Here is a 27,607-nt window from a genome sequence, read left to right as displayed (position 1 = left end):
CTGGAGGAAATAACTACATACTCAAAATCTAATGATGTGCCTGTCCCCTTCACAGGGGCTCCCAGGAAACGACCAAGTCTTCTCTCTTTTTGAACTCCGTTTTGCCCTCCTTGAGATGGGGGCGAGACCCTACCCTGATCCTCCAACCGATGCCTAAGCAAAGCTCACGGTCACAAATACTCTGAAAGCACAAAGGGCAATGGTTCCATGACAGCAATGATTAACCAGCCTGCTGACAGGGCCATCCATGTAGAGAAGGGTCCTGGGGCTTCGTCTAAGTGTAAAAATAAAGCCAACCCTCCTTGTTCTTACCATAATGGACCATGATTCTCCCTACCCCCAGCCCCCATTTTCTTCTATTTCTTTTTTTAAGTTACATTTTCCAGAACTTATTTATCTTAAACTGGAAATTTGTACATTTTGATTGCCTTCATTCATGTCCCTTATCCCATGTCCCCCACCTCTGACAACCACCAATATGTTCTCTGTTTTGGAGTGCATATTTTATAGATTCAACATATATCATACAGTGTTTGTTTTTCTCTGTCTGACTAAATTCACTTAGCAGAAGGTCTTCCAGATTTACTGATGTTGTCACAAATGGCAGAATTTCCTTCTTTTTCATGGCTGAATAATACTCTATTTTATATATATATCTCCATCCCACATTTTCTTTATCCATTCACCCATCAATTGACACTTAGGTTGTTTCAATATCCTGGTTATTGAAAATAATACTGAAATGAAAAGGGGAGTACAGACATCTCTTTGAAGTAGTGATTTTCTTTCCTTTTCAGATATATACCCAGAAATAGAATTGCTGGATCATAAGGTAGTTCTATTTTAACTCTTTGAGGAACCTCCACACTGTTTTCCATGGCGGCTGCAGCATTTTAAATTCCCTCAACGGGTCACAAGGGTTCCCTTTTCTCCACATCCTCACCAACACTTGGTGAGGTAATCTCGTCTTGTCTTTTTGATCTCTTCTTATCTCTTCTTGTCTGTCCATTCTGACAGGTGTGAAGTGACATTTTATTGTGGTTTTGATTTGCATTTCCCTGATAATTAGTGATGTTGAACATCTTTTGATGTACCTATTGGCCATCTCTATATCTTCTTTGGAAAATGTCTATTCAGTTCCTCTGCCCGTTTTTCAATCAGATTGTTTGTTATTTTTCTACTCAATTGTATGAGTTCTTTATATATTTTGGAAATTAACCCTTGTCAGATATATGATTTGCAAATATTTCCTCCCATTTCATAAGCCTTTTCATTTCGTTGATGGTTTCCTTTGCTGTGCAGATTTTCAGTTTGACATAAGCCCACTTGTTTATTTTTGCTCATTTCCTTTGCTTTTGGTGTAAAATCCAAAAAAGCCTTGTCAACACCAAGGCTGAGAAGCTCACCCCTTATGTTCTCTTCTATGAGTTTTATGGACTTCAAGTCTTTACATTGAAGTCTTTAATCCATTTTGAGTTGATTTTTTTGTATGGTGTTAGATGGGGGCCCTGTTTCATTCTTTTGTATGTGGCTGTCCAGTTATTGAAGAGACTGACCTTTCCCACTGTACAGTCTTAGCTCCTTTGTTGTAACTTAATTGACCATTTATGACCCCGTGTATTCTGAAGACGGTATATTCTGCTCCACAAAGTCAGCACTTTACCCCACACGAAAGCAAAAGGGCTTCCAGAACCAGCATTCTAAGCACAACAGACCTTCCCTGACGAGCCATGGCTCATTTCGTCCTCTTTACCTCACAATCACATTCTACCAGCTATTGAAAGAGCAGCATTTCCCAAACAGGCAGAACCGCTTTGTTTAAACAATGGGGGAGGATAAGGGAAATGTCTAAACAGAAAGATCACCTTGAGTCTGTTACCTATTGAACAGAATTGGCCTTCAGAAAAGATTGGTATCACAGACAAAAATTTTCTGTTTTATAACTCCAATTTGAAAAGTATATCAGAATATTGTTCCACAAAATCTGGGCCCTGGCCCATGACAGGAAAATAGAAATACAGTTCTCCCCAATAACAGAGCAAAATGACAGTCAGTCTTTTCTGAATCTTAACGTCATTCCAGATGAAATAACAGATTGCCACAGCAATCCCTGGCTTTATGAGAAATCATGGTACTAAATATTTATAAACCAGAGAAAGTGTGCAGAGTACCCATCATTCCATAAAACTGTGCCTGCCACAACACTTAGAATAGTCTAAAGAAATGCTCTACCAGGCCTCATGGTAGGGCAGTGGTTTGAACAAAGCTTTATTGTTTACAATTTCCTTTCAAACTGCAGTCATCTTTTGATTTCGAATAGAAAGGCATCAAAGATGAAGGATTTCCTCTTGCTCTTATTTCCCATTTAACCACTGAATACATTTAGTACTTGTTCATTTTTATATATGAGTAAAACATCAAAGCATAGAAAGACTCAAAGCTGTAAGGGGGTTCTTGCTGATGAACACAGATGAAAGTAACCTGGCATTCTTTTGCATATGTACTAACTGCACACGTATTACATGGCTGCCATCAAAAATTTTAAATAAAGGTAAGAGAATAAGAAGAAAAAACTAAAATTGCCCCAAATGCCACCCTTAATTGACCATATATTCATGGGTGTCTATTTTTATGCCAGTACCGTACTGCTTTGCTTTGTAATATAGCTTGAAATCAGGAAGTGTGCTTATAGCTTTGTTCTTCTCAAAATTGCTTTTGCTATTTGGGGTCTTTTGTCATTTCCTACAAATTTTATGATAGGTTCTTCTATTTCTGAGAAAAATGCGATTGGATTTTGATAGGGATTGCAATGAATCTGTAGATCACTTTGAGTTTTATGGACAATTTTACAATATTAATTCTTCCAATCCATTAACATGAAATAGCTTTATATTTATTTGTCTTCTTCAATTTCTTTTATCAATGTCTTATAGTTTTTAGTGTACAGGTCTTTCACCTTCTTAAATTTATTCCTAAGTATTTTACTAGTTTTGATGGTACTATAAATGGAACTGCTTTCTTACTTTCTCTTTCAGATAGTTCACTGTTAGTATATAGAAAGGCAACTGACTTTTGTATGTTGATTTTGTAGCCTGCAACTTAACTGAATTCATTTATTAATTTTTTGATGGTGTCTTTATGGTTTCCTATATATGAGACCATGTCACCTGCAAACAGATTATTTTACTTCTTCCTTTTCGATTTGGATGGCTTTTATTTCTTTTTCTTGCCTAATTACTACTGCTAGGTCTTCCAGTATTATGTTACACAGAAATGACAAAAGTGGGAATCCTTGTCTTGTTCTCGATCTTAAAGGAAAGGTTTTTAAGTTTTTGCTAATGAGCATGATGTTAGCTGTGGGCTTATCATATATGGCCTTTACTATGTTGAGGTACATTCCTTCTCTACCTAATTTGTTGAGAGTTTTTCATTATGAGAGGATGTTAAGTTTCATCAAATGCCTTTACTGCATCGATTAAAATGATCGTATGATTTTTATCCTTCATTCTGCTAATGTGATTCTGCTCTGTGGCAGGCACAGTTTTATGGAATGTGATATCTCACAATGATTTGAATATGTTGAACCATCCTTGCATTCCAGAGATGAATCCCACTTGATCATAGTGTATGATCCTCTTAATGTGCTCTTGAATTCAGTTTGCTAGTATTTTGTTGAGGATTTTTGCACCTATGTTCATCAGGAATATTGGCCTGTATTTTGTTTTTTTGCAGTGCCCATCTTTAAAACCACACTGCATAGCAGGAAGGACGGAATCATTATTCACATTGCACACACAGGGAAAATAAAGCAGAAGGTGATTCCACAACGCGTGCATGACACAATTGGTATTCCAATCTTCATTATCTAACTCTAAGTCCACATTCTTTCTATGAGACCAAAGCCAGCCTAAGCTGCCAACATGATGGAGCAACTCAGTTTAATATCCTGGCTCTCTTGCAGATTTTGTGTCGCTTTTGAGTACGTTATTCTAACGATTGGTAACTGAAACAATGGCTCACAATATCTATCCTTTGTCAAATTCCATAGGGTGACTAGTGCACAAAGTTCACACTCTAGTGGGCATAACATTGCTTAATGTTCTAGTCAATGACTTAAGTTCAAAACCCAAACCACCTCCTCATCCTGAGCCTCTTTGCCCTCATCCTTGTTGCTACAAGCCCACCACCTCCTGCTTGCTCAGTCCTGGATTGATATCCCTCTAAAGCTCTATGGATCCCCTGTGGTTCAGCCCTCTACACTCACTTTTGGCACTGAGGCCTTATCTCTTAGGGACAGGTAGGCACAAAGACCGGACACGATCTTCAGAGGACACAAGACACTGACCTTCACTGTCTGATCACATTGTGGCTCCCCTGGGACTAGAACCAGACACTGTTTCCAAGAGTCATGAGACAGAATGAATACAGCTCCTTCCAAAAGGAGAAATGCCCAATACATTTCTCTCCCTAAGAAGCTATTTTTGGTTTCTTCAAGTGTCTCTGAATCCAAACAATTCAAGGAACTGCCCGAGTTCATAGTTTCAACGTGTTCCAACTTTGACAAAATACATTATGTCATATGGGAAGAGTTCCAACCAGTCCTAATTGTCTTGCAAACCCACAATTCCAGCTCAGAAATAGGATCTTTATCAGTGCTGGCAGTGTCTAGAGATGACTTCTGAGTACTGGTGGCCCCTTCAGCAATAAGTACCAGGAAGAAAAGTGGGGTTTGGGTTTGTGCTGGATCAGATAAATCAATTAAGATAGAAACAATTATCAGTGCAACTGCCAAACTGGAAATATAAATGTCATACAATAACATAAAGAGAAAACTGGATTTTAGAGTACATGCACATCACAAATCTCTACCAGCATCTTCATGAGCATATCTGGCCTCAGCCTGGGTTTCAGAACAAACATCTTGCCAGAACTTTCAAAGAATCCTATTATAGAAAGAGAAAAATTCTAATGAAGGATGAAATAGGAAGAAAAAGCCACTCAGCTCTGAACAGCTGTTTATAAATTGTTCTCATCCAAATGATGCATGTGTAGAAAATTAAAGAGCTAAGACCCAAAATGGGCTGTACAGAAGTGAAAAGAATTAATCATCACCTCATATCAATGATTGACGCTATCTCTGAGGCCAGTGGGAGAACTGGAAGGTGACAGTAATAGCAGCCACCCTTAATGGCCTAAACAAGGACGCAGGAGTAAAAGGGACACCACCTGTGTGGACTCCATCTATTGGGGGGATGAGGAATCACCCCCCAATTAGGAGAATTCTTCTTTAGAGAATCATTTTTATTATGTTCAAGGATGTAGTGTTACACATTCTGACTGACTTTCCCCTGTATTCATTCATTCCCTATAAATTGAGTTGTGAGACAGGCACGTGGAAAAATGTGGCTCCTGCCTACGTGGAACTGTCAAGACAGAGGAGACTGAGAGAGCAAACAGGGTACAAGGCAGCATGTGCTATATCAGTGGGCTTCTCCAGGTAAACAGAACCAGTAGAATATGAACACACTTATACATATGTGTGTAGTCGTGTACGTGTATTCATACACAGACACACAGGTTTATTTTAAGGAACTGACTTATGCAATCATGGGGGTGGGCAAATCCAAAGCCCACAGTGCGAGCCTGCAGGGTGGAAACTCTCAGGCAGGAGCTGATTGTAGTCTTTGGGCAGAATTTCTTCTTCCTCTGGGAAGCCTAGGTTTTGTTCTTACCTTTGAAATCATGAAAAGAGGCCCACCCAGATTATAGGGGGTAACCTCCTTTACTTAAAGCAACTGACTACAGACATTAACCACATCTACCAAAGCCTCCACTGGGACCCCTGGATTCCTGTCCAAGTGAATGACTGGGTGTTACAGCCTAGCCACGCTGACACCTAAAACTGCCTGACACAGAGGGGAAGGCCAGGGAGCTGAGGGAGAAAGGAGGAGACCTGGGGTCGTGGGCAGGGTGAGCAGGAAGCAAAATGCTACATGAATGGGATCGCAGGAACCCAGCGGAGGGGTCCATGGCCAGCATCAGAGGCAGAAGGGAAGATGGTGATTCTGGGATCCCGGCATTGAATGCTAACGAAGGACGCACTACATGCCAGGTGCTTTACCTGCATTACCTCCTATAATCCTCACGTTTACTGTGATGTAGGTATCACTAACCACAATTTGCTCATGAGAAGCTGGCATAAAGAGAGGCCAGCTAACTTCCCCAGGTCTCAGCGCTAAGTGTACAGGTGGAACGTTAACCTGGGCCTTCTAAGTAGAGGTGTGGGAGGAGCTAGAGTCAAGGGCACAGATAGAGAAGTTACTGTAGCTTTGGGCAGAAACAGGAAAGAAAGAGCTAACAAGAGTACAGAGAGGGGTAGATAGCAGTTAAACAGCAATTCAGGAGAATGGTGGGGGTTTGGAGTCAGTACTGTGGAAACGGGGGTGAGAGAGGAAAGGAGGGGAAGTATGGGCACAGATTAGCATAGACTGACTCCTTCTTGGTGTGACCATAGATGGGAGCTGTTGGCGTGGAAGTGAACTTCACTGGAATCACAGAGGCAAGGAAATAAGAAGGCCGAGTGCTGGATGGGTCAGTCACATGGGCTCCCAGGAAAGGGCAGAGTTAAGGTGAAAAAGAAGTCCAGGTCCTCGGACTTCCTACCAACCTTAATTTGGGCATTTGGAGAAAGAAAGCAAGTATCAAAATAATTCACATACTTAACTATAGTTCTCACTGGTCTGCTCCAGATATAGTCAAATACAATAATGGCTGTAGTCAGAGTAGAACATATAGCTCTCGTTTTAGAAGGAAAAGGAGTCCCCTTTCTTCTGTAGGTATCCTTTGGCTAATCCAGTTGAACCACCGCGATTTTGTCCATTCCCCACTGGCTCCAGGTCTGTGGATCACCAGCATGAATAAGGGAATATCCCAAACACAAAGTCTGTCCTGTCGCTCCATGCCGAAGTGCAATGAGTAATACAACTCTTGTCTTGTTTTTCTAAGCTGAACCAAAATGACATCTTCTGGATTTAAAAAAAAATCATCATTAAAGAAAAAACGTCTGCCCTTTAGTGGCTTTATTTTGCTGACTGACCTTAGAAGGTCTCCTACAAAGCTATTAGCCCTCGCAGTGGAAATCCGGTAGCACACATCAACAAGCTGCCTCTGGTCTCCTGGAGGACCGAGTGTGCTTCAGCAAAGAAAACAAACCGTGGGAGAGAGCTGCCGCGTGCAACACTGCTCTGGTAGGAACAGCACAGCGCTTGACAATTCACATGTTTATAGTTGTCAATAGAGTAAGGAGAAATGCAAACACTTAGATTCAACAGTTCTGTCACTTTAGGAGATATAAAATTAATATTAGACTTGCTCCTGCTGACAGCAGTCATACATTGCTTGGCAACGCCAAGTGTTTCTCTTGACTACGGGAGCTACTCATTTTTTTAAAAAGATTTTTTATTAAAATACAGCTAACATACAATATTATATTAGTTTCAGGTGTACATCATAGTTATTCAACAGTACCCACCTAGCACAATACAGAGTTATTACCACGTTATTGAAGATATTCCCTATGCTAAAGAAGTGATCACCATGATAAGCCTAGCAACCATCTGACTCTGCACCACGCTGTATCACTTTTAAACCAATGAAGCTGCTCAAGAAGCTGAATGCGATGCCTATCACACACCCTGAGCTCATATACATAGATATACATATACAGGATGATTTCATGTAAGATGCTCCTACAAGTGGCTGCAACACTGGATGCCCCCTTGGCCCTGGAAGCTGTCCTGAAGTCATCAAAATGACACCCTGGCCCACTTGATCTAGTTTGTTATGTCCTTAGTAGCTATGATATCACTGTCTCTCACCAGAATCTTTTTTATTTTTTTAATTGTGGTAAAATACACATAAAATTTACCATCTTAACCATTTTTAAGTGTATAGTTCAGTGGTATTAAGTACATTTACCATCCATTCACAGAACTCTTCTCATCTTGTAAAACTGAAACTCTGTATCCACTAAACAACTCCCCATTTGCCCTCTACCCCAGGATCTGGAAACCTATTGTCTGTCTCCATGAATTTGGTTACTCTAGGTATCTCAAATATACAGACTCTCACATCATTCATCTTTTTTTGTCTGTTTCATTTCATTTGGTATAATGTTCTCAAGGTTCATCCACATTAGAGAATATTGCAGAATTTCCCTCCTTCTAAAGGCTGAATAACAGTCCGCTATACAGAGGCATATACCTCATTCGTTTATCCATTCCTCTATCAACGGACACTTAGGTTGCTTCTACCTTTTGGCTATTGTGAATAATGGTGCTATAAATATGGGTGTAAAAATATCTCTTCAAGACCATGCTTTCAATTCTTTGGGATATATATACCCAGAAGCAGAATTACTGGATCATATGCTCATTCTATTTTTAATTTTTTGTGCAATGGCCATAATGTTTTCCACAGTGGTTGCACCATCTTACATTCCCTCCAGCAATGTAGAGGGTTCCAATGTCTCCACAGCCTCATCTGCACTTATTTTCTGTGTTTTGTCATAGTAGCCATCCTAATGGGTGTAAAATGACCACTGATTTTATATGTGCTTATTTTGTCATACCTCTACTACTACAGGTATTACACTGTATCATAATAATTTATATTAATCAGCATATCTGTCTGCACCTCCACTAATCCATGACCTCCCCCAGGGACGGAGCCAAGTCTTCTTCACCCTAAATACCCCTCACTCAAATGCGAAAGCCGGTAACATGGCCAGTCCTGAGTATACGTTTCCTGAGTATCTGCCTCCTCCTCACACCAATGTGTAACACGGCTTTGAGTAATAAGTTCACAGTAGATGGAGGGAGATCTTGAATGCCAGGCTAAAATGCTGACCCTGTCAACAAGGGAGAACAACTATTTTTGTTTCTGCAAGAGGATGCTATAATCATACCGTTTGGTGACCGGGGCACCTGGCATCAAGCAGTCCAATCACCTGGCCATGCAGACACACGTGGGTGCTTGTCTGGATGAGGGTGGCAGCCACGGGAAGGAAGCAGAAGGACCCAGGGGAGGACTGAGGCTGTGCTCGGAGAACACTATGGTTTCATTCTCTAGGGAAACTCCCAGCTTAACACACAAAGTTTTAATTCATCGTTCAAGAAAATGTACTTTTCACATTTTTATGTTTTGAAGATTAAAAGTAGAAATATAACTGTGTTAAGTTAATGAATGACAATAAAACCTCAAAGTGAGAAAAAATGGAAATAGAAATCAAAAATAACAATATATCACCAACTATCCATGAAGAGTGAAAACATGAAATCAGCAAATGATATAAACAAGAAATAATAATCGTTAAATATAAGTACAGTGAAAGGAACCTAAAGAAATACTTGTTAGAGAGACTAAAGCAATGAATACTGATTGTAAAATTTAATAAAATATTTCAAGTATTAATAAAAGAATATCAACATAAAACAAGAGGTTTTTTAAAAGCTGAACCATGCAAAGAGAAAGGATAAAGAAAAGGAAATCAGTTAAAAATTATAATTTTGATCTTTACCATAGTTTTTAAAATTACTTCCAATTTTTAAACATTTACTGGCAGACCCAGAGATTGAACAGCTGACAGCCTAGCTGGAAGACAATCAGATACTGGCCACAAAAACTTCATTTTTCATTCCTTTTCCATATGATAAATCTGACAGAGTTTAAAAGGATTAAAGTCAAAAGGACAGAAACAGTGATACGAGCGGGGATGTGAATTTGTTTAGATGAACTCATATCCTTTAGTTTCTCTTCTCTGATTCTGAGGTTTAGGCAGGTGGAACTTTCAACTCCTGTAAGATGCGATCCAATAGCTCTCTTTTTCGGCCTGATTCTTTACTAACCTACCCATCACCCTTCCTTAGCTAGACAGAGAGGTTAAGGGATGGAGATATGTAAAGCAGATTCTGGACAACACTGCAAAAACATGTTGTCTCTATTAGCAGATACCACTGAGGAGGAAAGTAAAAGCAACCTACATTGTCCCAAAGCAGCTGCGAACATGGCTGGGAAAAATGGGTCTTGCCTTCAATAGCAGGAAAACAGAGTCTCAGTTTTGTGATCAGTAAAGTCAAGGTGGCTGGTGGAAAGGAAACACAGCCTTAGGGAGCGACAGAACCCACAAGGGCAAGGACTGATCTAGACAGCCCTCCTCAGCAACGACTCATTCCCAGTGGGAGTGTTTCCAGTCTCTTCCATCAACCCGAAGCCCAGGGCACCTCCGCCCCTTCTCCTCCTTCCAGAAAGCTTCCTGACCTGGGGTGACTGTCCCACACTGGGGGAGGGGCTCAATCCCCCTGCTGTTTTTGGCAGCAAGAGAGTGCAATATTCTGTTCAGGATGCAGTTATATAATCAGTATTCCTATTTACACATTTTATGTCCTTTAGCCTCAATTACAAACTCTCATTCTCACAGTGCCATGGGGAGCAAGGTGTGGAGAAGTGAAACAGTGGGTGAGAAAGCTGCAGACTGGGGCCTTGAACTGTGGTCTTCCTAGGGGAAGTTCTGCGCTCTGCCACGCCCCTGCGTGAGCCTGAAATACACCTTGGATAGAACTTAACCTTCTTATGCTAGCTCTTTATCAAAGTCCCCATATTTACCTGTACACATGGATATATGTGATTCCTTTTATAAAACTAATTTTATAGTCTTTGTAAAAAAACCAATATAAATGAAAGCTCTTTGACGTCCAGATCCTCATCATCCACATGTATTTCTGCCTGGTTACTCAAGCACCCAGCAAAGGATGAAAGCGATGCGCCCTTCGTCACTGTTTCAGGAGTTTCCTTGAATCTGAGGGTGATCAAAGACATTTTCAGGGATCTATGCCTGACAACATCTGTTGAACTTGTACTGAGACAGCTTTCTTCAGGATAAGTGAGAGTTATTTCTTACAGCTGTCTCATAAAACATCTATATTGTTACCTCTTGAAAAGTAATAAGGAATGATGGGGCACTTTATGATCACTGAGCTAATACGCCCTTGAGAAACAGAGAGATGGGAACATTTCAAATGCTCTTACACTTCGTTAGGAAAGTGATCTGCCATTTTGTTTCATGTATTGTTTGTTTCGTAACACGACATCCCTTTTAACAGAGGCTTTTATCAAAGTCTTTTCGGAATACAAGCCGAATCTACCTTTTCTTGCTATCCTAATTATTTTTTACAGCCTTCTTTCATCTTTTAATTTTTGTGAGAATGTTATATAGAAATGATTTCTGCCCCACTTTGAACTCTGCTGCCAGAAGTAACTGAATTCAGTAGTAGAGGGAATTGTAATCACACCAGACCCCAGAAAAAGCAGGCCAGCATCCTTAGGTGGCAAACTACCCTCTCGCTTCATACTGAAATTTAAACTCCTCAGGTGCCTGGTAATGGTGGGGCAATTAACCATTTTTTCTGTTTCTTTTTATTCTTCTCTACTTTTAAAGATGTGATATATTTCCATCTTCTTTTTCCTTCTCCTGTCTTTTTTCTTCTTACTTCGCCCCTCCCATGTTTAGAAAATGTAAGTAAACAAATGTTTTTAAAAGTTTCCAATAATCCTAACTAGTAACATTAAAGTAGAAAGAAATATAGGCATTAATCTTTGTTTTTTATTTATATATTAGTATAATTGACATATAAAATTGTATTACTTTTAGGTGTATAACATAATGATTTGACATATATATATTACAAAATGATTACCACAATAAGTCGATGTATTATCATTCTTTTCAATCTTTGTCAGTCTAATAACAGGGGAAAATGATACTGTGTTTAATTAAAAAAATTACCATAAGTTTGTTGGATACTGGCTTCACTTTTCTTATGAATGTCCATTTATGTCCTCTGCCCATTTTTTGCTACTGAGCATGATTTATTTTATTTTTTACTAATTTATAAGGGTTCTTTACATATTAGGGATAATAATCATTGTTTATGATGGTTACAAGCGTTTTCCACTTTATTGTTTGCCTTAAAATTTTTTATCACCTATAGAAGATTTAAATTTTATTTGAACTAAAAAAATTGCAAAGAACTCCATCTTTCCCTACAGATCGGAGTGACTGAAATGCTCTTTCAGTCTTTTCCTTTATGGCTTCTGCTTTTGGTGTTATGATTAGAAAGAACTTTCTCCAACCTATAGTGACATAAACATTCATCTATATTTTCTTCCAATGTTTTATGGTTTTATTTACACTTACAATTCATCTTGAAGTTATGAATTATACGTAGGGTATAGAAATCTAACTTCTTTTCCCCCCAATTCTACTTATTTTAAAACCTATCTTTCCATATTAAATATGTGTATTACATATGTTATATATTATATGTTTATATGTGTAGATAAAATATGTGTTATACATGAAGAATATGTATTATATATAAATAACCAGATTTACTAACTGATTGATCGACTTGGGCTTATTTCTGCATCTTCCATTCCACTGAGGTGACTTGATATTTTAATAATTTCAAATCTTTCAAAACATTTTAAACTGGAATGGCAAGTACCTCTTTATGACTTTTCAAATATTTTCTGGTAGTAATTTTTGTCCATTTATTCTTACCGGTGAATATTAGCATCTTTTGATAAGTCCCACTGGGGCTCTGACTGGCATTCTTTAGATTGCGGGGGAACCCTTTACTGTATTACTATATTGAGTCTTCCCATCCATGAACAAGACAAGAATCTTCATTTATTCAAATCTTCTTTTCTATTCCTTGGCAAAGTTCTGCAGTTTCCCTCATATATTCTACACATTGCGTAGTTTAATTGTTGGATTTTTGTCTCTGTTGCTGTAATTTGTGGTTCTTTGTTCCCACCTTATACTTTGGGCAGTTAGAGAGGAACACTCACTTTTTTACCCTGTGTATTACACTGGCCTTCTTACTAATTGGTTCTGAAAATTTTTCATTGTTCTTAATTTTCCACAAACAGCATCCTATCATCAAAATTTTGTGTCCTCCTTTCAGCATTTACAGCCTGTGCCTTTTCCTTGATGATCTGGATTTGGCAAGCATTTTAAAGACAACAGAAATGAACATGGCAATGATGGCTTTCCTTGCCTCATTCCCAACCTTCACAGCAATGAGCTGGCCATCTTCTGACATTCGCTAATTGCATGTTTTTATACATGTGTTTCCTCTGCTGTGGCTCTAACTATAGACAAATTTCTGAATAAAATTTAACACAGCCATATGCTTAAGAACTATACAAGACACCACAGAGGCCAGCTTAGGGCACCCGGTGGTGTCAGACACTGGTCTGTCGTCAGTCAGAGGCAAGTCAGTGTTTTAGGGGACAGAACGCTGAATAAGATATAAGGAAATTTCTGTTTTTTATTTTCCTACAGATTTTAGTTAATTTTTATTTTAATAACATCATCATATGATTTCTACATATTGAACCTATAAGTTACAAAGATTATAAAAGTTTTAAAGTTACTACATTTATCCATAAAGATATATGTACTCCAATGTTCATTGCAGCTTTATTTACAGTGGCCAAAACATGAAAACAACCAAGTGTCCTTAGACAGATGATTGGATGAAGATGTGGTATATATATACAATGGAACACGACTCTGCCATAAGAAAAGATGAAGTAGTGCCATTTGCAACAACAGGGATGGATCTTAAGATTGCTATGCCAAGTGAAATAAGTTTGACAGAAAAAGTCAAGAACCATATGACTTCGCTCATATGTGGGATATAAAGTTGAAGGCAATGAAGGAACCAGACAATAAATGAAACAAAAACTCACAGACACAGACAACAGTGTAGTGGTTACCAGAGGGTTGGGGGGAAGGAGGTGGTAAAAGAGGGTAAACGGGGTCAAATATATGCTGACGAAAGAACTGACTCTGGGTGGTGAACACACAATGTGATATATAGATGATGTATTACAGAATTGTACACTTGAAACCTATGTAAGTTTACTAACCATTGTCAACCCAACAAATTTAATTTTAAAAAGTTACTACATATCATAAAAGAGGTATTTTTCAAAATATCATGTAAAAAATATATGAATACTTTTTGTCCTACGTGCTTCTGAAATTCAAAATGCATAACACTAGCTCTCCAATTACTTTCCAGTATATACTAAGCCATTAATCACTCTTTTTTAATGAAGTACATATGAGGTGCAGCACCAAAGAAAACCTTATCATTATTTAGATTTTTTAAAATTAGTTTTTCATGTACCATTGGCAAATATCTTCTCCCAATAGATTAGGATGCTGCGCTGTACACCTGAAGCTGAAGTAGAATAATATTGTATGTGAACCATAATTAAATATGCATATATATATATATATATATATATATGTACACATGTATATATAGGTACAGGAGGTAGAGTATAGCGTAAGGAAGACAGTCAGTGGAATTCTAACAGCTATATAAGATGTCAGAGGGGTAGTAGCTTGGGGGAGAGAGGTCATCACTTTGTGAGGGGTGTAAATGTCTAACTATTACGTTGCTTTGTACACCTGAAACTAATAAAAAATAAAAAATAAAAATAAAAAGTACAATTATCATACAAAAAAATAGTTTTTGAGCAATATTTTCCTCAATTAAACTGGTCTGATGTACATTCACTTACTGAGATCCTGGATTTTATCCTTTTAGCAATCTTACTAAAAGAGCTTATATTTTCTTAAATGGGAAAATGCAACATTCATTATGTTCTAGATATACAGCTCTGTAATTTTTAATTTTTATCAACACTACTATATCTAGACAGCATAACTGGTATGCCCTCCAATTATGACACAGGAAAAATACATGGGAAATATAAGGGGTCTTTCCTTACAGTTTCTGAATGAAAACTCGTGTTCAAGGGGCCCCAGAGCCTTCTGAGAACCTTCTGCTCCGGAGCCTTGGGACCAGAGACACAATATCTACAGATGGCATTTCAGAAACCACTTTGCAGGGAGGACGCTGGGCGCTCTCGGGGATTATGTGATCTGCCCACGGGGATGACCCAGGTCAGTATGTGAATGTGTGTCCTCCCAGACTCCCAGTCGCCCTTCACCCCACCTCACTGCCTCTCCTGCAGTCTTTGAGGAGCACAGGGGAACACCACTTTCCCACACACAACACGCACACCCCCACCCTCACTCATCTGTGATGACGGCTCGTGCGGAACCCCCACCAGTCTCTGCGCACTGCTAACGGGCTCCCATGTATTGGGGGCAGCTGAACTCAGCTTCCCACAGATACTCAGCCAAAGCAACATCTGGGGACCTGCCGGATTCTAGTGGCTGCCATGTTGTAGGACCTCGACGATGGAGCCTCCTCATCCTGAGACTCCAGGTACACGTGGAACAGGTATACCTTTCTCCCATACACCCCAGAGCGACCTTCAGTGCCTTTCACTGCAGTGGACATCATGGGACGAGGACGTCAGACCGATATTCCAGCCCCCGCTCATCACTAACTCACCCTGGGACAGTGATAAAAGTCATGTCCCCTCTCCTGACACCCCTCTCCTCTGTGGGGTGACCACGATCACCTGGATAACATCCAACGTGCCAGCGTGGATGCCCTAGGCTTCTGTGATGGTAAACAAGGGCTCCTGGAAGGAACAGGCAGCTCAGGACATGTGAAGAAGGGAGCTAGTGTGGTGCACGAAGGTGCCCAAGGAATATAAAGAGCCACCCAAAGGGAACCTACATGTCCTGGGCAAGCAACCTGACCCCGGGCAGTGTGCACACCTTTTCCTCAATTGTAAAAAAATCGAGGAAGACATGGGCTGTTTCTCACATACTTTCAGAGCTACTGCTGAACACAAACTAACAGCACCTGCTTGAAACAACACCTGCTCCTTGACCTCTGGCTTCACTAGTATATTTATTCAATGAAACCATTTTGACAGGGTTGGTCCAAGCTCATTTGCCTCCATTAACAAATCTTACTGGTGGCATCAACTTCAAGGCACATCTCTGGGCTGACAGCGTCCGAGATGTGCCAGCATTTTTCATTTTCTAATCAAAGGGGTCAGAGTAAATGGGTGTTGACAGTTGACAGCTGAGGCTGTCTGTTGTGTCAACTCCCTGCCACCCAGAGTTTCTAATGAAGAGTGTGAGGAAAAAGATTTGAGCCTCAGATTTCTGTCACAGTGGCTGTGGTGCGTGAGTCTCGGGTGACTGCTTTCCTGTCACACGTTTTTGTGGCAAGGGCAAGGGGTGGGGGTGTGGAGACTTCAATATGGCTTCTGGCAGACCTGTGGTAAGGGTGTATACATACACACCTATGTCTATACAGAAACACAAACACACGCACACACACACACACACACACACACTCCTACAGAAACGTGAGGAGGATTCCTGCACAATGCTGTCACATTTTTAATAGCCAAACATAAAACCAGGGAAAATGAATGGGGGTGGGGCACCAGCATCTTCCAATATTTTCCAACCTGTCTCCTCAGCTCACTCCCAGGACTGTTACCTACAGATGTGGAGGACAGCAGGGCAACCCCTTCCCACGGGCTGTTGGAGTGGCTGGTGGCCCTCCATCGCCACACGCTAAAGGTGACACAGTCTCGTGTCTGCTCGAGGGCAGAGTGTGCTTAACTCAAAGTCCCCCTGCGTGGCAGCAGGCAGGGAAAGGAAAACTGCTGTGGCCATGGTATCCATGTTTCTGCCAAAGAAATCCATCCATGTTTACTTCTGACCCTTAGTAAGAAGTTACATGAGAAAAAGATTGTAAAGTATCTCAGTCTCTGCCCACAGAAATCCCAGCACACAGAAAGAGAAGGAAGCACTCAAATTAGAGAAAGCATCATGGACAGTAAAGAAATGCTCTCATGTGCAAAAGAAACGGAAGGATATTTTTCAGAATTTACTGGAAGAAGTAATGCTCCTTAGCAATAACACTGACAAAACATTTTACTTAGAGTCAATTCTGAATTAACTAAATAGAACCATAGACTAAGGGCCCTGATATAAGGAATCGAAATAACAATGTCGTAGCTACATTGAGAGACGCTTCTTCAGTTCCTTAGAGAAGAAGAATTAGACATTTATATCAAAACCTACCATATCTAATATAAATTGATTATATATATTTAGAGTAAAAACAATACACAATCAGTGCATCTAATTCTGTTTATGGGTTTACTAATTCTCAACATATCCCTGTTGTCTTCCCAAAGTTCTGAATTGCTTGACAAGAAGCTATCTGAACTGAACCCCACACGGCCCCAACACAGCAGAGAAGCTGGGGGTCAGCCAGTCAGGTGTGAAGGCAGACGTACGGTTTTGTTTATGTCTGGGTGCGCTCCACGTTAGAAGAGGACATTATTCACAGATATCTATACATTAAGACAACATAGACTCAATAACAACCCTATATTGCCTATTTGATCCAGTTGATATCATCTTTGTTATGGTCCCACAACCATTAAATAGAATAAACACATATTCTGTCGTTCAGCTTGAAATTATGAGCCTTTTTTTTTTTTTTTAGAATCATTTGCAGGCAGTGTTCAATATCACCGAATCCAAATGCCTCATTTTACGGATGAAGAACCTGAGGCTCTAACAAGTAAAAAGGATTGCCTAAGGCCACACAGCTAGTTAGGAAGAGAGCTGAGGTTAGAGACCCATATTCCTGACTACCAGTCCAGCTCTCCTTATATTTCACCTTGCTAATTTAAAGGGAACCAATAAAATGAATTTTCATATACAACTATGAAAACTATATCTGATACAAAGATACGAAAGACACACTATCATCAGTATATACAAACACTTTTTCCAACATTTAAATTTGTAATTTTTGACAAGACCAAGTAAATTAAAAGGAAAACAAAGACCGTCTAGTTTTTAGTGACTCTGGTTATTGGTGACCCTGAAGTATGTGGCTGGTTGACAGGTAGCCTGGTCAAAATCATCCTTACATAACACAGCCGGAAAGGAACTTCCAGATGCCAATGCCAAGTTCACAAGTGCCCACACTGCTCCTCAATGGTATTCAAACCTCAGTTGGTGAATTTATTTTACTGAAATCGCCAAAGCAACCCAAACTGTCTCATATACAACCTGCACACTTTCATCTGCATAAGAACATTCAACAAAATGTCAGTTTAGTGTCCAAAAATTACCACGCTCGCCAGATAGAATGTTTTAGGTTTACTGATTGAATAGACACGTATTAATAGCAGTTACAGCATTGATGTGATCTAGACATTCTCAATCACAAGGTCTACAATATTTTATTTCATCTGGTGGGACTTACTAGCAGATAAAAATCTACATTTCACTTCATTTAAACTGTATGTTTCTCTCCCATATTGCCTTGTTTTCAAGGCAGGCTACTCTTGTTCAAGAATGTACAATGCAAAGTGCCTAACGTGATTCAATAGCTCCGTTGTCTGCACTGCAAATTCACAGGGTAAGATTTGCACTGCATAGAAATGAAGTTTTCTTTTTACCGATAAGCACCCAGGTAAGAATTCTATCGGACCAGCGGAACAGTATTTCATCAATAGTCTAGAATTTCCCTTACTTGAACATACAAATTTTTGCAACTTGAAAGAGCCAAAGAATGGCCCTGACATTGGGCTTTCACTTTAGCTCTCACTGTGCCCCCACCTGGCGGAGGGGAGGAGGGGGCCAGGTCAGGAATGCTGCTGAACCAGAAAGAGGCCAATGGGGCACTGATGTCTCATTATCCCCTTCCTGGTTATTTCCTACCACGGACATGTTACCACCTGTACCTCACTCCCCTCACTGTCCTTCCTGACCCTCCCCCTCCATCTTTCCTTGGATTTAATATGTCCCCCTTTTTCCTTCTAGTTTCAATACTGTCCGACTCTCTAGATAGACATACTCCATGAAGGTATCTTAAACAAAATGTTAAATGACACACACTCTGCTGTTCTTATATATGAGGATAACTATCTCTATGAAGGATTTATTCCACCTTCTATGATCTGGTCTTATAATCAATGGTATGAACTTACTAAACAACCAGTCAGGGATAGAGGCATCATCTATGGTTTTAGAAAATTCCCCAGCCCTAACCCCTATACAAAATTTTAAAGGGATCAAATAAATGTTCGTTATTTCTGTGTCTCCAACCCAAGAGCCCAACGCTCCAGCCTTCAGGAAGTCATACTTAGTGCCTCTGCATGAATGAAGAAATGCCTGCCATTAAGAATCTTAAAGATGTGATGATCAGAAGCATTATTATATATTTTAGAAAATCTAAACTGATTATACAATCAATCTAGAATTGTGTTATCTGATGGGGTAGCCACTAGCTACATGTGGCTATTTAGATATAAAGTCACTAAAATGAACCAAAGTTAGAATTCAGTTCCTCAGTTACACTACCCACATTTAAGTGGCTTAATAGCCCCATATGGCACAAATATGGTGCATTTCATCACTACAGGAAGTTCTATTGGACAGTAATGCAAGAGACACACAAGGGCCCTATTATAAACCAGCAAGTAGGAAAATGCTTCTTTTTGGCAACGATCATTAGGAATTTAAATTTTAGAAGAGAACTTTACTCTTTTGACCATAGTAGTGAATTCCATCTCCAATTCTTGAGTCAACTAGACATACTTGCCATCAAACCAGTGATTTCCAATCATGCCCCATGGATTCCTTAGGGACTGAACAGCAGGGCAGGACAGGGAAGGGAAAAGGCAGCAAGGGCTCGGGGCTCCCCACATCCCTGTTCAACCAGCACCTGTGGTCCATACTTCATGGAGTTGTATTTAAATATCAGTAGACTAAAAGTTCATGGGAAACATAATATATTCACTCTGGAATTTGAATTGCCCCAATTTACAGTACAATAGGGACAATAATAGAGAGAAGGAGATCCACCACAATCTTTGGGAACAGTCGTAAAGTCTGGTAGATTGTTTCTGTCCAGGATAAAGTCATTTTCTCCAAACTCCAGTTGGACTTTATGCCACTCTCCAATCCCCCTTCACCTCCTACTGACTCATATTGTATCGCTTGAGGTAAGCAGTACACGCCTTTTACTTTACAAAATTCCAACTCCATCATGTTGGCGCTTCGCAAAAACCCTACTTTATAATTACCTGGGACAAATGAAGTTAACTAATGTGATCTCCATCAAGCTCTTTTCCTTCTGTTCAACATTTCTCGATACTCATCCTTTATTCCTTTCTTACTATCTTCACACTTACTCTCCACACTTGTGTATTTCATATCATTCCCACCTATTTGCTCCAGAAATGGCTCTATTTATTATCCTCACTTTCATCTTATTTTCAATCTCGTCTTTACTACTGGATCCTTTCTCTCAGATCATAAGCATTCTTACATGTGCTAAAAAAAATTTGTTTTTTAAAGGAGCAAAACCAAACACAAGGGCCGGCCCAGTGGCTCAGGCGGTTAGAGCTCTGTGCTCCTAACTCCAAAGGTTGCCGGTTGGATTCCCACTTGGGCCAGTGGGCTCTAAACCACAAGGTTGCCAGTTCAATTCCTCAAGTCCCGCAAGGGATGGTGGGTAGCGCCCCCTGCAACTAGTAAAGGCAACTGGACCTGCAGCTGAGCTGCGCCCTCCACAACTAAGACCGAAATGACAACAACTTGAAGCTGAATGGCACCCTCCACAACTAAGATTGAAAGGACAACAACTTGACTTGGAAAAAAGTCCTGGAAGTACACACTGTTCCCGAATAAAGTCCTGTTTCCCTTCCCCAATAAAAAAAGCAGGTGATATCCATAACTTCACCCTAGAAGCTTCTTTAACCAAAAAAACCCACAACAACAAACAAACACAAAACAACCTTTCCTGCTCCTCTACTGAGCTGTGGTCCTTTTCTCTTTCCTCCACCAAAATTCTGAACATTAATCTATCCTGTCCACCAATACCTTCCTTACCCCTTTGTGCCCTGATTTCTGCCCTGAGACACTTTGTTCAGGCTACCTTCAAAGCTACTAGTGACCTCCTTGTTATTAAGTGTGCAGATCCGTTTTTCTCAGGATTGAACCATCTCAGCCTCCACAGCATAGAGAACACTGAATGACCACCTCCCTTCCAGGAATCTCTCTCCTCCCTGGGCTTTCCTGATGCTGCTCCCTTCTCGCTGACCATACCTTTTCCGGTTGTGTCCTCCCCACTCCCGACCTAGACAGATACACCCTGCAGGATCTGTGGATATCCCTCTTCCTATCTTACCCTATTTGCACTTCCCCAGTTGTCATGTGTGGTTCTGAATATCATTTATTTTCCAATGGCTGCTCTCCTTAATTTCAGTCCAGTATTTCTGTCAATCTGCTGGATATTTTTATATGAAGGCTGTTCTTGCAAACTCAACATGACCAGAGCCCCCTCAAACCCACTCCTGCTCCTGAACCCACAGTTTTGTGAGTGGGTCCCTCATCCTTCCAGATACCCCACCCTCTCAGGTGTGCTTGATCTGTCAATTCTAACTCTTTCACATTTGGCCCTCTCCTGCCATTCCCACTGCTGAGCCCTATTTCAGGCTCCCACTAACCTTCTCCCCCAAGTGCTACCTGTTATGGCAGCCAAAGAACCGTTGGACATCACCATGAAACATATTTTCTTTCTCAAAAGAGATTATCAGTATGTGACCCCTGTTTACTGCAGTAAGGGGGTTACTGCAAGGATCTTTAGGAACCTTCCCAGAAGACAGCCTGTGCATGTTACAGACACAAAAAAGCATGTACTGTTGTCACGGTCCCTGTAAGAAGTCAATATGAGTCTAGAAGTTACGCTTGCTTGTTTTTTACTATTTCTTCCCTGCCATTGTCCCAACTGACATGAGAGTTGTGACAGAATGTCCATCATTTCTGCTAAGCCAGAAGCAATAGAAGGTATGAAAACATTCTCCCCTCCTCCTTTCGCCTCCTCACACCTCCCATGTCTGTTGTGGTCTTGGACCAATAAACCAGATGCCCAGCGCCAGGCAGAGTGCAGGGGCAAGAGGGTGACCTCCAAGAATCCCATAGCTCTGCATTTTATAGAAAAAAGCAGGGCAGTGAAACCTGTGAGCTGCTCTCTGTCTGTCAGTAGTCTGACACTTCCATCTCCTATGACAGGAAAAAATAACAAAAGTAATGTCTGGCCAGTAGGGAAGTATCCCTAATTTTGGCAGAATTAAGATCTCTCACACACAGTCTCTGTTCCCCAAATGATTTTGCTCACCATTATCATACTAATTTTTCTCACATACACTTCTGATTATTCATCACTTATGAACCATAAATGGTTCCATATTATTTATAGAATAAATTTATGTAATCCCAGTTCTTGAGAACCAAAAGTGGTCAATTCACTTACTTCAAACCCTCCCAATTTTATAATAAAAATCTGAATCCAGTGAGATTAACTGACTTTCTCAAAAATTATTCTATTACCTAAATGTTGATATTATGCATGCAAGTGTGGCATGTTTTTTATCTTAACTATTTTCCCATAGTTCAAAGTAGCCTTTCTTCATTAAATATCTTGAATGAGCTAGAACGTGCTAGAATGTGGCACTTAACCTTTTGAGGGACAATGTGATTTTTAACAGTTTTGCCCCCATATCTGAGTAAAAGCAGACAAACTAGGTGTTACTGAAGCAATAAAGAAAATATTTTCACTTATAGGCAATGAATAGCACTCAGAAGGACCATGTTCTCTTTTATAAATGTGGGCAGGAAGCAAAGAGAGGAGAAAAAGAAAGAATGTGTGGAACTAATTGAGAAAATTCATAACATTCAGTGAAAATGATTCCATTTTTTTCCTTATAAAGAATAATTTAAATTACATAATTACAGATTCCAGGGAACTAGATATTTAAATTCATCAGGGGCATGTGTTTGACTTCCTCATTTCCAGAGAAAATGAGAAGGCTTATATGGGTTTTTGTACTCACTCTTCTTTTTTTCCCCACCCGTCCAAATAGGATTGAGATGTTTGACAAAGTAAAACCCTTGTACAATGGAAATTAGATTCTAGCAAAATAAGAAGCTGTGTGAAGTCCTTCATACACTGCAAAATCAAATGTTCCCATTTTTTTCCCTACCGACATTAGAAAGGCACAGAAATAAAATCAGATCCAACTCTCAGTTTCTATTTTGAGCAGAGGTTTGAAATGCCATCAGCTTAGATTAATGTGGTATGTATTAGTCACCTTGCATAAATATGTTTCACTTAAAGGGAACCCAACTGAATGTATTTTCTTAAATGATCACATGCTAAGGACGTGGCACATCCCTTTTAGATAAAGAACTCAAAACTCGATTTTCCTTGCCTATATTTTATAAAATCCAAACAACCACAAACTTATATCTCAAAGGTAAGAGACTCCCATGAAAATCATCTGATCAACTTCCAGAACTGCCTGCCTTAATGTTTCACAAATGATGTATGTTTAAATGTAATGCTCGGAAAGTTATTTACCACACATGAGAGCGTTGACTATAAAACATTAGGAATGAATGGATGTCATCTCCCTGGCTTAGATGTTATCACTGCCCCTTCCTGACCCCATGCCAGACACAGTTAATCCATCATGACCATTTCCCGACGGAGCTTTTAAATCCTTCTCAATACAGAGCTTCATGAACAGGGCCAGTGGATGGGATTGGCCAAAAGAACGTTATTATTATTGTGTAAGGCCGTGTTCTAAGCACTTCCCACTTACTAACCCCATTTAGTGTTCTCGTCAATCCTATGGTGGTTTTTGTACTTACTGCATTTATTATTATTGACATGATTATTATTTTACGATGAGGAAACCGAGGCACAGAGCGATTAATAAGTAACTTGTCCTGAGTCACAGAGCTAGTCAATGGCAGAGGCAGGGTGCAAACCCAGGAAGTCCACCTCCAGGGACCGTGGCCTTCGCCACTACGCTATGACGTCTGCTAAGCGGTGAAAGTCCACATACAGAGAAGATGGGATTTTAACTTCTTTTATAGAAATTTTCAAACATACAAAAAAGGTGAAGTAAATAACATAAAGAACTCTCTCAGTTCCACCATCCAGCCTCAGGGATTATCAAAAACTTGCCCATCAAAAGCTGTCCAAATTACTCTCCAAAGTTTTCCTTGTTCTACACTCTTGTCACATTCTTTTACTGTTGTTTTGCCATTGGTTTTGTGTTTTGCTTTGTTTTGTTCCTTTGCTGGATTGTTTTACAGCAAATCCACAACATCGTCATTACCTAAAACCAGTGTGGAATAATTGGATCCAAAGATACAATGCAGAACAGCCAGGAGAGGGCCCGAGGGTGGTGTGGTCTTTTTCCACCCCCACTCAGGAGGATGAGATGCTTCCTCCTTCGTGTATGCCCTGCCCGACCTGCCCACCAAACGCTGTGCCCTCCCACCACAGCCACACTAACCGCTCCCTGCTTGGACGCGTAGGCACTCTCCTATCTCCCCACTGGTTCTAACTTCACAAGGGCAAGAGTAACGGTGTCTGTGTCACAGCAGCTGTAGCACTGAACTCCATTCTCACCCAATAACAGATGTTGAAAGAGTACAGATAGGGGAAGGCTAAATGGCCAATCTGATCTTAACAAAGCGAGACAGCCAAGAAAAAATGGGCAGTTCAACTAGACGTGATTTTTACTATAAATAAAAATAGTATCCCCAAATTTCAGTTTACCTTACAACCATAAATGGCCAACTTTCTTAAACACAAAACAAAATACATTTACATTCTAATCTCATGTCTGGGTGGACCTGGTCATTGTCTGAGTGTTGTGAAAGAGAATGTACAATGTCAATAAGGCTTAATCTCAAATAGGCAATAGCTTCTCTGAAATCTGACCTCACAGGTCCCTTCCAGCTCCTTTTTCCATGAATAAAAAATGACTCCCTCTCTGCCAATGGCACATGAGATAGGCTAACGGCTATTTCACCATGAGTTATTAATAACATTTCTTGTCAACTCTGGTCTTATTTAAAATGCATGCCAGATATAAAAAAAATAAAACATGTTATGTATATAAATGTATTTTATGGTATTCATGAGCACAAACACTGAAGTTAGCATTGCAAAAGGCTTTCATATCAACCTTCATTTTCATTGATTAATCTTCCAAAAAGGCTAGTGATTTTCCAGTTCCGATTATCCCCAGAACCCAAATCCTATTCAATAAAGAACATGCACTTATTTAAGTATTAAAACAAGAAATAAAACTCTAGAATTTAATGAGAATATCTAATGTCTTCAAGTGGAGATATTTAATTTTGTAAACTTTGAAATTCTCTCATGAAAAACCCCAACAATAGGGTTTTAGCCCAATTCTTTTTAAATGGCTAATTATATTCAAGGAGATACACAGATTATCAGACATTTGTGAGATTATTAGATCTGTCTACATGATAATTTATCTCTGAATAGAATTACACTTTAAACGACCTATTATCTTTTCTATTCTTTGAGTTGTATAAATTATCTATGGGTACACCAGAGTCAACGGAAGCAACATTTTAGAGATTCTAGAAAATTGTGAAAACCACAATGATGAACTTCACCAACTCTCAAGACCTCCAAAAGTTCCGATAAAGCGAAAATGTGTTCCCAATAGCAAAATACTTCAGAAAGCTGTCCAAGTTACTCTCCAAGATCTCTCATGTTCCATACTCTTACCTAAGAGAAAATGTTTCTACTGGGAGAGAATGTCTCTTGGAATTCTACTATTTACTGTAAAGGCCATGCTAGGTAGCATGAGGGACACTAAAATTATGGGGCCATAGCCATTATCCTCAAAAGCTTACACTCCATAGAGGAGACAGGACATAGAAACAAATAATTGCAATAAAACGGGATGTGATAATCCACAGTAAAATGATACAAGCGAGGGGCTGGAGCAGTTCCCAGGAGAAAAGCTCATTTTGGGTTCCCAGTTGAAGGAAGGTGACTTTTTTTTTTTTTTAGAGGAAATGATATTTGAATTGCACCTGAAAATGACATAATCTACAGAGAGATTTGGGGGAGGGGAGAGCATTGCAGAGATGAATGGTTCACACAAGACCCAAAGGCAGGAATGCGCAAAGCGCTCAGAGAAAAACGTGCATAATTCTGGTTGGCTCGTTGAGGGTGTGTGTCAGGGAGATGGTGTGTGGGGAAGGTGAGAAGGAGCTGGGCAGGCCATGGAGGACCTGGAACATCCAGGACCTGGAACAGGGACACGAATCACAACACGCTCGAAGGGAAAATGATCTAGGATCAAGAGCCTGATGGATTAGAGAGGGAAGATGTATGGGGAATAGTTTAGGTGAGAACTTTTTTTAAAACTAAGATGATTAAAACTAAGATGATGAGGTGAGAAGACTGTGAGTGGAGTAAATGTGAGAGAGTAAGAATTGGTCAGATTTGATCACTGAAGACAAAGGAAAGCAGAAAGAAGGGGAGAGATAATGCTGGTTCTAAAATTCCCAGCCTCAGTAGGCAGGAGATGATAGATATCATTAGAAGATAGAGCAACTTTGAGAGGAGGTATGGGTTTGTAAAAAATAATGGAAGATTCATTTCTAGGGAAATGTTCAGTTTGAGGTGACTTGAGCTTCCCAGTTGAAGACATTTGGAAGGTCCTTTGAAATGTAGGTGAGTCACTCTACAGAGAGGATGGGGCTGGAAATACAGATTCAGTATCATGTCCCAACTGCTAAGAGCTGAAGCTGTGGATAAGATGGCCAAGGGAAGACGAAAGAATTGAAGTAGATGCTTCACCTGAAGTAGATGCCCAGGTTTGTTGTAAGAACAAACCTGAGAAGCTCAAACACACAGCCCTCAGTATGCAGGAGACAGACAACGTAATGAATGGGCAGGCTACACCGGAAATGGCAATCCCTTAGGTTCAGGAGGTTTTCTGGACCCACCCACAGCTCCGCTAGAAGTATCTCCTAAAGCGCACCTCCACCTCCCCAAATGCTTACAAGCCCTGTGAGAAACTCCCTGATCCCCGCAATCAGAAATCATCCCTCCGCCCCAACTCACAACGTCTATCCAACTTGCTATCATTTTTAAGGCTGAGGGCACACCCATCCTAGTTTCATGGTCATTTATACAAATGTCAGCCTCTGTCCACTTCCTCACGTATGTCCCTACTTCCCCAAACATTCTCCTACTTCCTGCACCGAGAAAATACAGGGACAGAAAAACCTTCATTTTTCTTTTGGACTTCTCTTTTCAAATTCTCTGTCTATGATTTCTGGTCTTAGCTCACCCCATAGAGAAAACATGACGGTATTTAAAAAGAGAGGAGGCGGAGGAGAAATTGAGCAGGACAGCTGCAAAAGTCACTTTCTTTATATTCTTTTCTGATGTTTTCTGCTTCTTGAGCCCCCAATGGGTTAGATGCTCTTCAGAATACACAATGACATAGGATCCTCCACATAAATTATTCTACCCTTGGGTGATATGATCTATGTTCATTCATGATTAATTCATGAAACCCTAAGTCTTCCTATTTCACACACACACACACACACACACACACACACACACACACACACAAAGTTTTAACTTTAAATTACACTTACTTACCCACTGAGAAAATCAAGTCTACAGCTAACTGCTGATAAACT

At 40.1% G+C, this 27,607-nt stretch overlaps 1 protein-coding gene across 1 annotated transcript in view; it reads right to left on the bottom strand.

The window, feature by feature from the left end:
* Positions 1-27,607, bottom strand: part of MTUS2 (microtubule associated scaffold protein 2) — a 508,660-nt gene that overhangs the window by 252,627 nt on the left and 228,426 nt on the right. The gene's annotated exons all lie outside the window — the stretch shown is intronic.

Source organism: Rhinolophus ferrumequinum, chromosome 4 (genome assembly GCF_004115265.2).
Source record: "Rhinolophus ferrumequinum isolate MPI-CBG mRhiFer1 chromosome 4, mRhiFer1_v1.p, whole genome shotgun sequence".
In the NCBI taxonomy this organism is placed as follows: domain Eukaryota; kingdom Metazoa; phylum Chordata; class Mammalia; order Chiroptera; family Rhinolophidae; genus Rhinolophus; species Rhinolophus ferrumequinum.
Note: the sequence above shows the minus strand (reverse complement) of the source record. Positions and strands in the feature narration are given on the sequence as shown.